Source organism: Lissotriton vulgaris, chromosome 5 (genome assembly GCF_964263255.1).
Source record: "Lissotriton vulgaris chromosome 5, aLisVul1.2, whole genome shotgun sequence".
Classification (NCBI taxonomy): domain Eukaryota; kingdom Metazoa; phylum Chordata; class Amphibia; order Caudata; family Salamandridae; genus Lissotriton; species Lissotriton vulgaris.
In genome coordinates this window covers 1,693,471,094-1,693,484,171 of record NC_141693.1, presented here as the reverse complement: position 1 = coordinate 1,693,484,171, position 13,078 = coordinate 1,693,471,094, and positions in this window count along the sequence as shown.

Sequence of the window (13,078 nt, the reverse complement as noted above, 5' to 3'; positions counted from 1 at the left end):
CGCCGGGACGCCCCTTAGCTGGGGCAGCGAGCGCTATATAAGTAGTTATAACATAACTTTACATATACCTATGGTGATCGCAGGGGATGCCAGAATGCAATATATATAATAGGGCTAAGGGGCTTACTGTGTGTGTCTCGGGTCTCACAAAAAACTTAAATCAATGATGCCTTTTAGTAAAGGGTCTTCAAGGTATTATTGTGTGAGGGATGTTTATTTATTTATTTTAGTGTTTTATAGAGCGCAAAAGACACAACAACACAACGACACAACAATATAAGATGTACGTAGCAGTACAAGCCTCCCTCAAAAAACTGACACAACACAAGATGTATGGAGCAGTGCAAGCCTCCCTCACAAAACTGACACAATGCAGGATTTATGGAGCAGTGTAAGTCTCCCGCACAAAATTATTGCAACGCAAGATGTATGGAGTGGTGCCACCCTCCCTCACAAAACTGACACTACACAAGATGTATGGAGCAGTGCAAGCCTCCCTCGCAAAACTGACACAACACAAGATGTATGGAGCAGTGCAACCCTCCCTCACAAAACTAACACAATGCAGGATGTATGCAGCAGGGCAAGCCTCCCTCACAAAACTGACACAACACAAGATGTATGGAGCAGTGCAAGCCTCCCTCACAAAACTGATACAACACAAGATGTATGGAACAGTGCAAGCCTCCCTCACAAAACTGACACAACACAAGATGTATGGAGCAGTGCAAGCCTCTCTCACAAAACTGACAGAACACAAGATGTATGGAGCAGTGCAAGCCTCCCTCACAAAATTGATACAACACAAGATGTATGGAGCAGTGCAAGCCTCCCTCACAAAACTTACACAACCCAAGATTTATGGAGCAGTGCAAGCCTCCCTCACAAAACTGACACAACGCAGATGTATGGAACAGTGCAAGCCTCCCTCACAAAACTGATACAAAACAAGATTTATGGAGCAGGGCAAGCCTCCCTCACAAAACTGACACAACACAGAAAACTGACACAGCACAAAATGTATGGAGCAGTGCAACCCTCCCTCACAGAACCGAAACAACGCAGGATGTATGGAGCAGTGCAAGCCTCCCTCACAAAACCGACACAACACAAGATGTACGGCGCAGTACAAGCCTCCCTCACAAAACTGATACAACACAAGATGAATGGCGCAGTGTAAGCCTCCCTCACAAAACTGACACAATGCAGGATTTATGGAGCAGTACAAGCCTCCCTCACAAAAACCGATACAGCACAAGATGTAATGAGCAGTGCAAGCCACCCTCACAAAACTGACGCAACACAGATGTATGGAACTGTGCAAGCCTCCATCACGAAAATGATACAGCACAAGATGTATGGAGCAGTGCAAGCCTCCCTCACAAACTTACACAACACAAGATTTATGGAGCAGTGCAAGCCTCCCTCACAAAACTGACACAACGCAGATGTATGGAACAGTGCAAGCCTCCCTCACAAAACTGATACAAAACAAGATTTATGGAGCAGGGCAAGCCTCCCTCACAAAACTGACACAACACAGAAAACTGACACAGCACAAAATGTATGGAGCAGTGCAACCCTCCCTCACAGAACCGAAACAACGCAGGATGTATGGAGCAGTGCAAGCCTCCCTCACAAAACCGACACAACACAAGATGTACGGCGCAGTACAAGCCTCCCTCACAAAACTGATACAACACAAGATGAATGGCGCAGTGTAAGCCTCCCTCACAAAACTGACACAATGCAGGATTTATGGAGCAGTACAAGCCTCCCTCACAAAAACCGATACAGCACAAGATGTAATGAGCAGTGCAAGCCACCCTCACAAAACTGACGCAACACAGATGTATGGAACTGTGCAAGCCTCCATCACGAAAATGATACAGCACAAGATGTATGGGGCAGTGGAAGCCTCCTTCACAAAAATGATACAGCACAAGATGTATGAAACAGTGGAAGACTCCATCACAACAAGGATGCAGAACAGGATGTATGGAGAAGTGCAAACCTCCATCACACAACATAGGTTGTACAGAGCAGTGTAAGCCTCCATCATACAGCACAGAATGTATGGAGCAGTGCAAGCCTCCATCATACAGCACAGGTTGTACAGAGCAGTGCAAGCCTCCATCATACAGCACAGGATGTATGGAGCAGCAGTGCAAGCCTCCATCATACAGCACAGGATGTACAGAGCAGTGTAAGCCTTCATCATACAGCACAGGACGTACGGAGCAGTGCAAGCCTCCATCATACAGCACAGGACGTACGGAGCAGTGCAAGCCTCCATTATACAGCACAGGACGTACGGAGCAGTGCAAACCTCCATCATACAGCACAGGATGTATGGAGCAGCAGTGCAAGCCTCCATCATACAGCACAGGATGTACAGAGCAGTGTAAACCTTCATCATACAGCACAGGACGTACGGAGCAGTGCAAGCCTCCATCATACAGCACAGGACGTACGGAGCAGTGCAAGCCTCCATTATACAGCACAGGACGTACGGAGCAGTGCAAGCCTCCATTATACAGCACAGGATGTACGGAGCAGTGCAAGCCTCCATCATACAGCACAGGATGTACGGAGCAGTGCAAGCCTTGCTCACAAAAAGAAAGCTAATCCTCCATTACAGTGCTGCATGATAAACAAGGAGAAGTGTGGCTCAAGTGGTTGGAGCGGCAGACCCTGATGCAGAGGTCTGGCTTGGACCAGGGTTCAATTCCCCGCCTCGGCAGGTCTTGGGCTCAAATTTCCCCGGACCTGACAATTCTCGCCTCGGTGCCTATTCCAATCATGGAGTCCCACTCTGTAACTCTGGGCAATAGCTTGCTTAATCTCCACAACGGCCCCTCGCAGCGGGATGCCTGGCTTTCACCTTGGGTATGCCCAGTAATGGGTTATCTCGCAGGGGAATACCAGGACGGGTTCCCTAAGCAAGCGCTGGGACGCTTTCGGGCAGCCATGCGCTCTACAAATCAAATTTCATTTCATTTCTTCTTGTCAACAAAATAGCGTCAGGGATTGGAAAAAGCAGTGCAAGCCAAATAAATGCAACACTGGAAGCAAGGAATAGTGGAACCGTCCATCACAAACAGAGGCAGCCTGGAATGCAGGAGCAGTGCAAACCTCCCTCAGAACACACATATGGCATAAGCAACAGCTGTAACCGCATCTCTCGTAAAATCAGAGGTAGCCTTTGAAGTATCAGTGCGAGCCGCTACATGACGAAAATAGCATGTTATCAAAGAAGGAGGGAGAAAGAGGCTAGGGCTAGGTTCGGCCTCTTGAATTGAAAAGTACAACACTATAACCCATATATAATGGATTGTGAGAACCTAGCCTGCGGAAAAGTAGTAGGTCATCCTCAAATTTGGGTACGCCTTGTTGGAAAAGAAAATTCTTTTTTTGAGTCCCTTCACTCACCAAAGGGTGCCTTTAGTTGACATGCTTCATCATTGGGGCCATCCCAAGCATCTACTGCTTGGGGCGCGCTGCGACTTGCGAAGGATACATAGGAGCACTATTTTTGTGAGACTATGTGTGTGGTGGAGTGGTGATTTGTGTACATTAAAAATACCTAGCTAGTAAGCCAAACTATTTATTCCTGCCTCTAGTTGGTATACTAAAAAAGGGGGTTAGATATAGTAAATATAACAATTATGTGGTCATAGTCTCTAATATCCTGTCGACATGTTTCAAGGTGTCCCCTACACCATTTCCTCAGGACAAGATGAGGGCCAGCCCCATGTATGCCACTCCTGTAATTAAACCTAGATTAAGGTAGAGAATAAATAAAGTAGACACACCTAATGTATGTATCTATCAGGTATACATATGGTTAATGTTGTATCCGTAGTATTTTTTTATTAGCAGTAATATGCCCCATGGTCCGTCGGGGTGGAGGGGCCTGTAGACTTTAGCTCGACAGCCCTCCGTCCATTCAACCTGTTAACCCCAGGCGTGACCGCATGGGCAACAGCTGTACCCACCTCTTATTCACAGTGTATAGGGTTGCTCAAGGGACAGTCAGCTCAGCAGTGGTGGCTGCCACAATACTAATGTGGGGGTCGAGACAGGGGATTAGGGAGATAATATTTTTTTTTAAACGTACCTGACAATGCAGCCGCCTCGGTCCTCTTCTTTGACTCTCCTCCCAGCGTGCACTGGGGCACAGGCTCCCCACCCAATTCCGTCGCTGCTCTCATGCTATACCTAGCATGAGAGCAGTGCCAGGACTGCTCTGAGTGGTGTGGTTTGCCGCTCAGACAGTGCCTAGGAGCCTGTGATATTTCTCTAACCCGGCTGTGCTCATGTATGACCGCCGGCCTCAGACGGCTGGCCAAACAGACATGCACACTTACAGTGCGCCTACCACTTCTCCCTGCTATGCCCGGCCCACACCTCCCTACACTGTTGGCATCGGCTCAGTCAGTCAGAGATCATTTTATTTTTCGTTTGACTGATGACTGACTGACCAGTGGGGTGACGTTCCACCGCCATTATGGATGAGCCACCCCTGCAGCCCAGAGCATATGAGGGATATCGAAGTCCAGACTGTTTGAGGTTTCTCAGTCCACCCATGGCTGTGCAAGCTTTTCTCAGAAAAAGAGGTAGAGTTCCACATCAGCAAAAGTAAACCTACCTAACGAAAGATGTAGATCATGGGCAGCCATGTGGGATAGGTGCCTTCAAGCTGAAAAGTGGTCCCAGTCGGTTGAGGATTTTTATTTTTATGCATTTATGTAAGCCCACAATCTATCCAAAAGCACTTTGGAAACTGCGATTTGTAACCCCACACTTAAAAAGTTATAAACAAAACCACAACCCCCAGAATGTAGAGTTATGATGGCTAGAAACCCAGCTCTATCTGTCTTCTAGTGTCCTATATTACATAGAGGTGACTTGACAGCTATGTACATATACCACAAATCAGGGCTTAAAGTTGCATGAAAAAACTAAGGGGTCTCTCAAAGGGGTGTGGCCAATGAAATTAAGGGTGTGGCTTAAAAATACACAAGGTAAAAATCTGTGCTTGGCATAGTGTGCCACCTAACTGATATTTTGCTGCTTCTGTCATTGCATACAGATATATAATACAAAAACTAACATTACACCTACAACATGTCAGGGCTATTGGCTTTGCCAATGGTTGTTAGTTATGCAAGATAAATAAGCAACAACTCTGGCTTCGTTGTGTAGAATATTGAAAATGCTTCAACTCTGAAATGAGGAGACTATGAAAGAACTATAGCGAGTCTGAATTTACCTCAAATACTGTGAAGGGTGGTACTACTGCAGTTAAGATCATTTTTTTCACTCTGAGAGCAAAAATTGAGAGCCCGATAGAGACCGGGATCTGCACTTGCTTCTTAGAACTGCTGGTGCTAAGCACCGGCAGGACCCGGCCCACTTAAAGCTATGACACAATTTACTCTAATGATTTGAGTAGTTTGCATCGAAGTGAGACTTGGTAGTATGGTATCCTGTGAAAACGCAAAACGGTTAGGGTGACCAACTGTCCGTAAATTTCACGGACCGTCCATTCTTTTAGTATGAGGTCCACAATTCGTCCGTAATTTAGGGTCCCTAAATTACGTATGCCTTACAGACATCATACTTAAATCGAATTGGGAAATTTCACGAAGGTATTCTGTTTCGCTGCGAGAGGCCCCATGAGTTTAAGAGATTTCACTCTGGGCCACTCCATCTTATCTTTTAAACTGAAGAAGCTGCTGTAGAAGGCCCCACTCGGACCTTGCTCAGACTGTGGAGTACTAATCCAAAACAAAATGCCAATACTGCCAAGTGATTTCAATGCACTTATTTCATACCATGCATATGGACAAGACTGTATGCAGGAAGGAATTTATCTCTCAGACTAAATCAGTTCAAATCTGCATTTTATTTGCACAATTCTTCATTTTTGTTATTTTTTCAAAATATTTTTTCATTTCAAAGATACTTTTTGAAGCACATTACAAATGAACAATACAAAAGATAATAATGTCACAACTCACCTATATACACCATTCATACCAATAAGACATTGCAATCATACTGTGGACTCATTCAAACTGCTGACACTATAAAAGGCAAAAACACTTTTTGTACAATTATAAACAATATATGGGAGAGAAACCATAGATATGCAATTTGATATGAATCACTTTGATCGACAGATTTATTCAATTCTCTTATGGTTTCCACGAGAGAAACGTGATATCAAAGGGTCTACGCGTTTCAAACTCCTGGTTTTAGGAGTTCTCGTCAGGACCAATAGCTGTGAATGACAAAAACAAGGGGGGACCTGTGTTAATGTATAACCTGTTTGTGCGTGAACCTACTTGGGTTCAACACCCACATCTCTGCCTCTTACCTCTCTAAGTGTAGCAAGATGTGCCTCATATATTCAACATTTATCACGGAGCGGGACCACCTGTGTAACAATTAAATACGTTTACTAAAGCAGCTTACTAATGACACTGTTTCATTACATTCATGCTCAACCTCTTACTTACTTCAAGGAAGGTGTTGTTTGTCCTTGGTTCTATAATGGGAAAAGGACAGGGATTCCGTCAATGGCTGTTATTTTAAACTGGGGCTGAAATTCCCATGCATACCTCGGCGTTTCTTACCAGGTAGTTCGGTGGTGACGCCGAAAAAGTTTGCTTTTGTATCGATCAGGTCGATGATCACAGGGCGTCTGTGGGGGCCAAGAGCAGAAATGTCTTAATGCGCGTGGTGGACATGAATCATTAAGTCCTTTAAATACTTAACGAGTCTAAACTCCGTTTTTGGGACGTGCCTTACCGGTAAATGCAACGCTGGGCGCCAGCATCTGTGTCTGTTCGGTCGCGGTGTCCATTCGCGTCTAAGGGGTCAAAAACGGGAACGATTTAACGGATGTTTGCGCAAATCAAGCACACAGTGACTTGAAGGTACGAGTCTTAACTCGAACTGAAAATACTTGAATTCACTTGATTTGCGCAAACATCCGTTAAATCGTTCCCGTTTTTGACCCCTTAGACGCGAATGGACACCGCGACCGAACAGACACAGATGCTGGCGCCCAGCGTTGCATTTACCGGTAAGGCACGTCCCAAAAACGGAGTTTAGACTCGTTAAGTATTTAAAGGACTTAATGATTCATGTCCACCACGCGCATTAAGACATTTCTGCTCTTGGCCCCCACAGACGCCCTGTGATCATCGACCTGATCGATACAAAAGCAAACTTTTTCGGCGTCACCACCGAACTACCTGGTAAGAAACGCCGAGTTATGCATGGGAATTTCAGCCCCAGTTTAAAATAACAGCCATTGACGGAATCCCTGTCCTTTTCCCATTATAGAACCAAGGACAAACAACACCTTCCTTGAAGTAAGTAAGAGGTTGAGCATGAATGTAATGAAACGGTGTCATTAGTAAGCTGCTTTAGTAAACGTATTTAATTGTTACACAGGTGGTCCCGTTCCGTGATAAATGTTGAATATATGAGGCACATCTTGCTACACTTAGAGAGGTAAGAGGCAGAGATGTGGGTGTTGAACCCAAGTAGGTTCACGCACAAACAGGTTATACATTAACACAGGTCCCCCCTTGTTTTTGTCATTCACAGCTATTGGTCCTGACGAGAACTCCTAAAACCAGGAGTTTGAAACGCGTAGACCCTTTGATATCACGTTTCTCTCGTGGAAACCATAAGAGAATTGAATAAATCTGTCGATCAAAGTGATTCATATCAAATTGCATATCTATGGTTTCTCTCCCATATATTGTTTATAATTGTACAAAAAGTGTTTTTGCCTTTTATAGTGTCAGCAGTTTGAATGAGTCCACAGTATGATTGCAATGTCTTATTGGTATGAATGGTGTATATAGGTGAGTTGTGACATTATTATCTTTTGTATTGTTCATTTGTAATGTGCTTCAAAAAGTATCTTTGAAATGAAAAAATATTTTGAAAAAATAACAAAAATGAAGAATTGTGCAAATAAAATGCAGATTTGAAATGATTTAGGCTGAGAGATAAATTCCTTCCTGCATACAGTCTTGTCCATATGCATGGTATGAAATAAGTGCATTGAAATCACTTGGCAGTATTGGCATTTTGTTTTGGATTAGTAGTTAAGGCAGGGTTTGGCCTTACTGTCTGGAAACCCATACCCAGTTTTGGTTTATCGATTGTGGTAGCAGGCAGCCGCCTGTGTGGTAGCCCCTACACGTGGAAACGTGACTACTAGATAGTTTAGGTATTGAGTATTATCATTTGAGAATCAGGAACATTGTCCTGCATCGTGTCTTTTGTGAATTTTTTGTTTTTCGTGAATTTTTGTTTGAAAGAACCAGAGTGAGTGTGCACAGAGTGTGTGGGAAGTATGTCTGAGAATGAAACTTTCGCCTACAGCGAAGACCATATAAAAAACCTACTAGCGGATCCACCCCTCTTTGCATCTGCCTCGTTAAGTGTACCAGCACAAAATCAAAACGAAACAGAAAAACTGTTAAGGCTAAGGAAAAAACAGATCCGGACAGACCTACATGGTCATTTCCTACTCCAACATTTAAGAGCAGGAACCATCCCGGGAGGTCTACAAATAAAGAACATACCAGTAATATTCACGGAGGACCCTATCTACAAAAAGGGATATAGTTTCATTGAAACAAAGTGTAGTCGGGACCTGATGGTCCTGACTATTGAGACAGCCCATAGGCTATCAAAAGTCCAATTGGAAGAAATTGAGAAGCTACAAACAAGCATATCTACCAACGAACTGATAACGGATGCGAAAGGACTATTGGATAAAGTGGATAAGGAAATTAGTGAATTCAAGGACTACACCGTTAATCAGAAAACCAACCAATTTGAAAAAGATCAAAAAAGTTTCAACATAGAAAAGGTGTACCCGTATCTCCAACAAGACTTCTACTCACGGCCAGACTCCCGAAGATATTTACAAGAGAACCAGGGAAGATCATTCCAAAAATACATCACGTTCTCAGATACATCATCATCAGGGAGCAACAGTGAAGGAGAAAACATAGAACAAAGAAGAACGAATAATAGGAGAGGCTCCTTCCAACAAAATCAACAGGGTTCTTTTTTAGGAAGAGGCCAAACAAAACCACGAGGGAAGCCGAGATACAACCAACCATGGGAGATGTCAACGAGACGTCACAACTACAAAAACTGACGCCTTCACTGATTTTTAACATCTCCAATAAAGTCCTAACCAAGGATGAAGAAAACATACTCCAGAAAGGACTCACATTTGTCCCTTCCAAAAGGACCGACTTTGTGAAACTAAAAACAGAAACCATTGAATTCTTCCGGAAAATCAGGTTAAAAACGTACTTCACAGAAAATCCAACTACTACCAATATGGAAATTACTGGACTTCATAACAAATCAACATTTTGCCCTCCTAATTACAAAACACCCAAGGAATTGCTAACTTTTGAGAGGACTATCCTCTCAGCAATTGGAGAAATGGAGAAAAAGACCCAGTGGATGAAATATAACATCACAAAATCGGAGTCCTTAGCACTTACAAACTTAACAAAAGATACATCGGTAGTAATAAAGCAAGCCGATAAGGGAGGATCAATCGTGATATGGGAGCGACAATTGTACCAGAATGAAGTCAAAAAACAACTAAGTGACATCAAGTGCTACCGTAAACTGTCTAAAGATCCCACAATAGAATTAAAACATCAATTGCATTCCATCATTGATGAAGCCTACCAAAAAGGATTTCTTGGCAAAAAGGAGTTTGAATATCTCAAGATAAAACATCCGAGGATTCCACTCTTCTATGTACTCCCGAAAGTACACAAGAACGCCAGCGCTCCACCTGGACGACCCATAGTATCCGGGTGTGAGTCATTGATGGAACCAATTTCGAAATTCGTGGACTTTTTCCTGAAGCCATTTGTTCCTAATGTGAAATCCTACATTAGGGACACAACTGATTTCATCAACAGACTACAAAATGTGAAATTTGATAAAGGAAGTGAGTGGCTGGTTACTATGGATATAACATCCTTATATACCCAAATTCCACAAGCTGAAGGAATACAGGCATTGAAATACAATTTGGAAACACGAGAAAAACCAGAACATGTTCCAACAGAATTTATCATACAGCTAGCACAGTTTGCCTTGAAGTACAATTACTTTCTTTTTGATGGAGAATTTTATTTCCAGACAGGAGGAGTAGCTATGGGCTGTCCATTTGCCCCCGAATTAGCCATCCTCTTTATGTCCATCTATGAAGAGAAATTCATTTACCAAAATAATCCATTCCAACATGCCATAAAACATTGGAGTCGTTTCATCGACGATGTTTTTTTCATATGGTCTGACACTGAGGAAGAATTAAAATCGTTCAATCAATGGCTTAACAACAGAACCCAAGAGATCAAATTCAGCCTTGTTTACTCCAGAGATAAAATTCCATTTCTAGATGTGGAGGTATACCCTTCGGACGAAGGAGACCTAATAACTACTCTCCACAAAAAAGAAACAGACCGCAACAGACTGTTACATTTCACCAGTAGTCATCCCCGTAGTCTCAAAGAAAACCTACCCTACGGACAATATTTGAGAATTCGGAGAAATTGTCATGACAGACAAGAGTACGAGAAATATGCCGACAAACTGACAAACAACCTAATCGATAGGGGATACCCCAAAAAACTTCTACACCGCTCCAAAAAACGTGCATGGTGGACTCCAAGAGAACACCTACTGGAAAAAAAGCCCAAAAAGACACAGGACCGAATAGTCCTAGTGACCACCTATTGCCCAAATTCAAATATGCTAAAAAAGGTCATAAACAACAATTGGCATCTGGTTAAAAATCTGAGCGAAGAACTAAAAAAACCACCACTTTTCGCCTTTAAAAAAGAATCCAATTTGGCCAACAAACTGGTGAGAGCCGCATTACCGACAAAACCACCCACCAACTTAAGAAGCATGATGGGCTTACCCCCAGTGAAGGGTCACCATAAATGTGGAGGATGTAATTGTTGCGATTCAACAGAAGAAGGATCAGTGTTCAAATACAATGGATTATCATGGAAACATGAGCAATTTACGAATTGCAAAACAAAATCTGTAATCTATGGGATCAAATGCCCATGCAACCTCCTATATATTGGGAAAACCAATCAGGAGGTACGCTCTCGTATCCAACAACATAAATCCAGGATAAAACGGAAGGTACCCAACGCTCCACTAGTCAGTCACTGGCAATTAAAAAATCATGATGACAAAGATGTCCGATGGACTGTGTTAATTAAGGTTGAACAAGATCCTAGAGGAGGAGATCTAGACATGAAATTGTCTAAAAAAGAGGCCTCAATGATTGTCAGATTTAACACGGCTACCAATGGGTTAAATGAAATATCTGAGATGTTCAAACTATAAGAAACCATTAACACTGATGTTATAATTGAGGAAGAGGTCCCCTACCAAAAGATGCCCCCCAACGGAGACACCACCGGAACTGAATGCACAACTTGACACGTTTTTTCGTTAAAAACACAACTTAATAATAAGAACCACGAAAATCTCAAGGAGATTTCAAGCGAATATACCAGCAAGCACAAAAGTTAAGTGACGACATGTGAGAACCTAACCATTCAAATATGGCGACCAGAATACTTGATAAAGTCACGTGACGCCAAAACCAGGAAGTAAATAGACCATCGGGCGTCTCCACTACTAGATCGGAGGACGGGACCCGACCGGAGCACACAGTGACTTGAAGGTACGAGTCTTAACTCGAACTGAAAATACTTGAATTCACTTGATTTGCGCAAACATCCGTTAAATCGTTCCTGTTTTTGACCCCTTAGACGCGAATGGACACCGCGACCGAACAGACACAGATGCTGGCGCCCAGCGTTGCATTTACCGGTAAGGCACGTCCCAAAAACGGAGTTTAGACTCGTTAAGTATTTAAAGGACTTAATGATTCATGTCCACCACGCGCATTAAGACATTTCTGCTCTTGGCCCCCACAGACGCCCTGTGATCATCGACCTGATCGATACAAAAGCAAACTTTTTCGGCGTCACCACCGAACTACCTGGTAAGAAACGCCGAGTTATGCATGGGAATTTCAGCCCCAGTTTAAAATAACAGCCATTGACGGAATCCCTGTCCTTTTCCCATTATAGAACCAAGGACAAACAACACCTTCCTTGAAGTAAGTAAGAGGTTGAGCATGAATGTAATGAAACGGTGTCATTAGTAAGCTGCTTTAGTAAACGTATTTAATTGTTACACAGGTGGTCCCGCTCCGTGATAAATGTTGAATATATGAGGCACATCTTGCTACACTTAGAGAGGTAAGAGGCAGAGATGTGGGTGTTGAACCCAAGTAGGTTCACGCACAAACAGGTTATACATTAACACAGGTCCCCCCTTGTTTTTGTCATTCACAGCTATTGGTCCTGACGAGAACTCCTAAAACCAGGAGTTTGAAACGCGTAGACCCTTTGATATCACGTTTCTCTCGTGGAAACCATAAGAGAATTGAATAAATCTGTCGATCAAAGTGATTCATATCAAATTGCATATCTATGGTTTCTCTCCCATATATTGTTTATAATTGTACAAAAAGTGTTTTTGCCTTTTATAGTGTCAGCAGTTTGAATGAGTCCACAGTATGATTGCAATGTCTTATTGGTATGAATGGTGTATATAGGTGAGTTGTGACATTATTATCTTTTGTATTGTTCATTTGTAATGTGCTTCAAAAAGTATCTTTGAAATGAAAAAATATTTTGAAAAAATAACAAAAATGAAGAATTGTGCAAATAAAATGCAGATTTGAACTGATTTAGTCTGAGAGATAAATTCCTTCCTGCATACAGTCTTGTCCATATGCATGGTATGAAATAAGTGCATTGAAATCACTTGGCAGTATTGGCATTTTGTTTTGGATTAGTAGTTAAGGCAGGGTTTGGCCTTACTGTCTGGAAACCCATACCCAGTTTTGGTTTACAGACTGTGGAGTGGCCCATTGTCAGTCTGAGACTGCAGCTGATTAGCACTTATA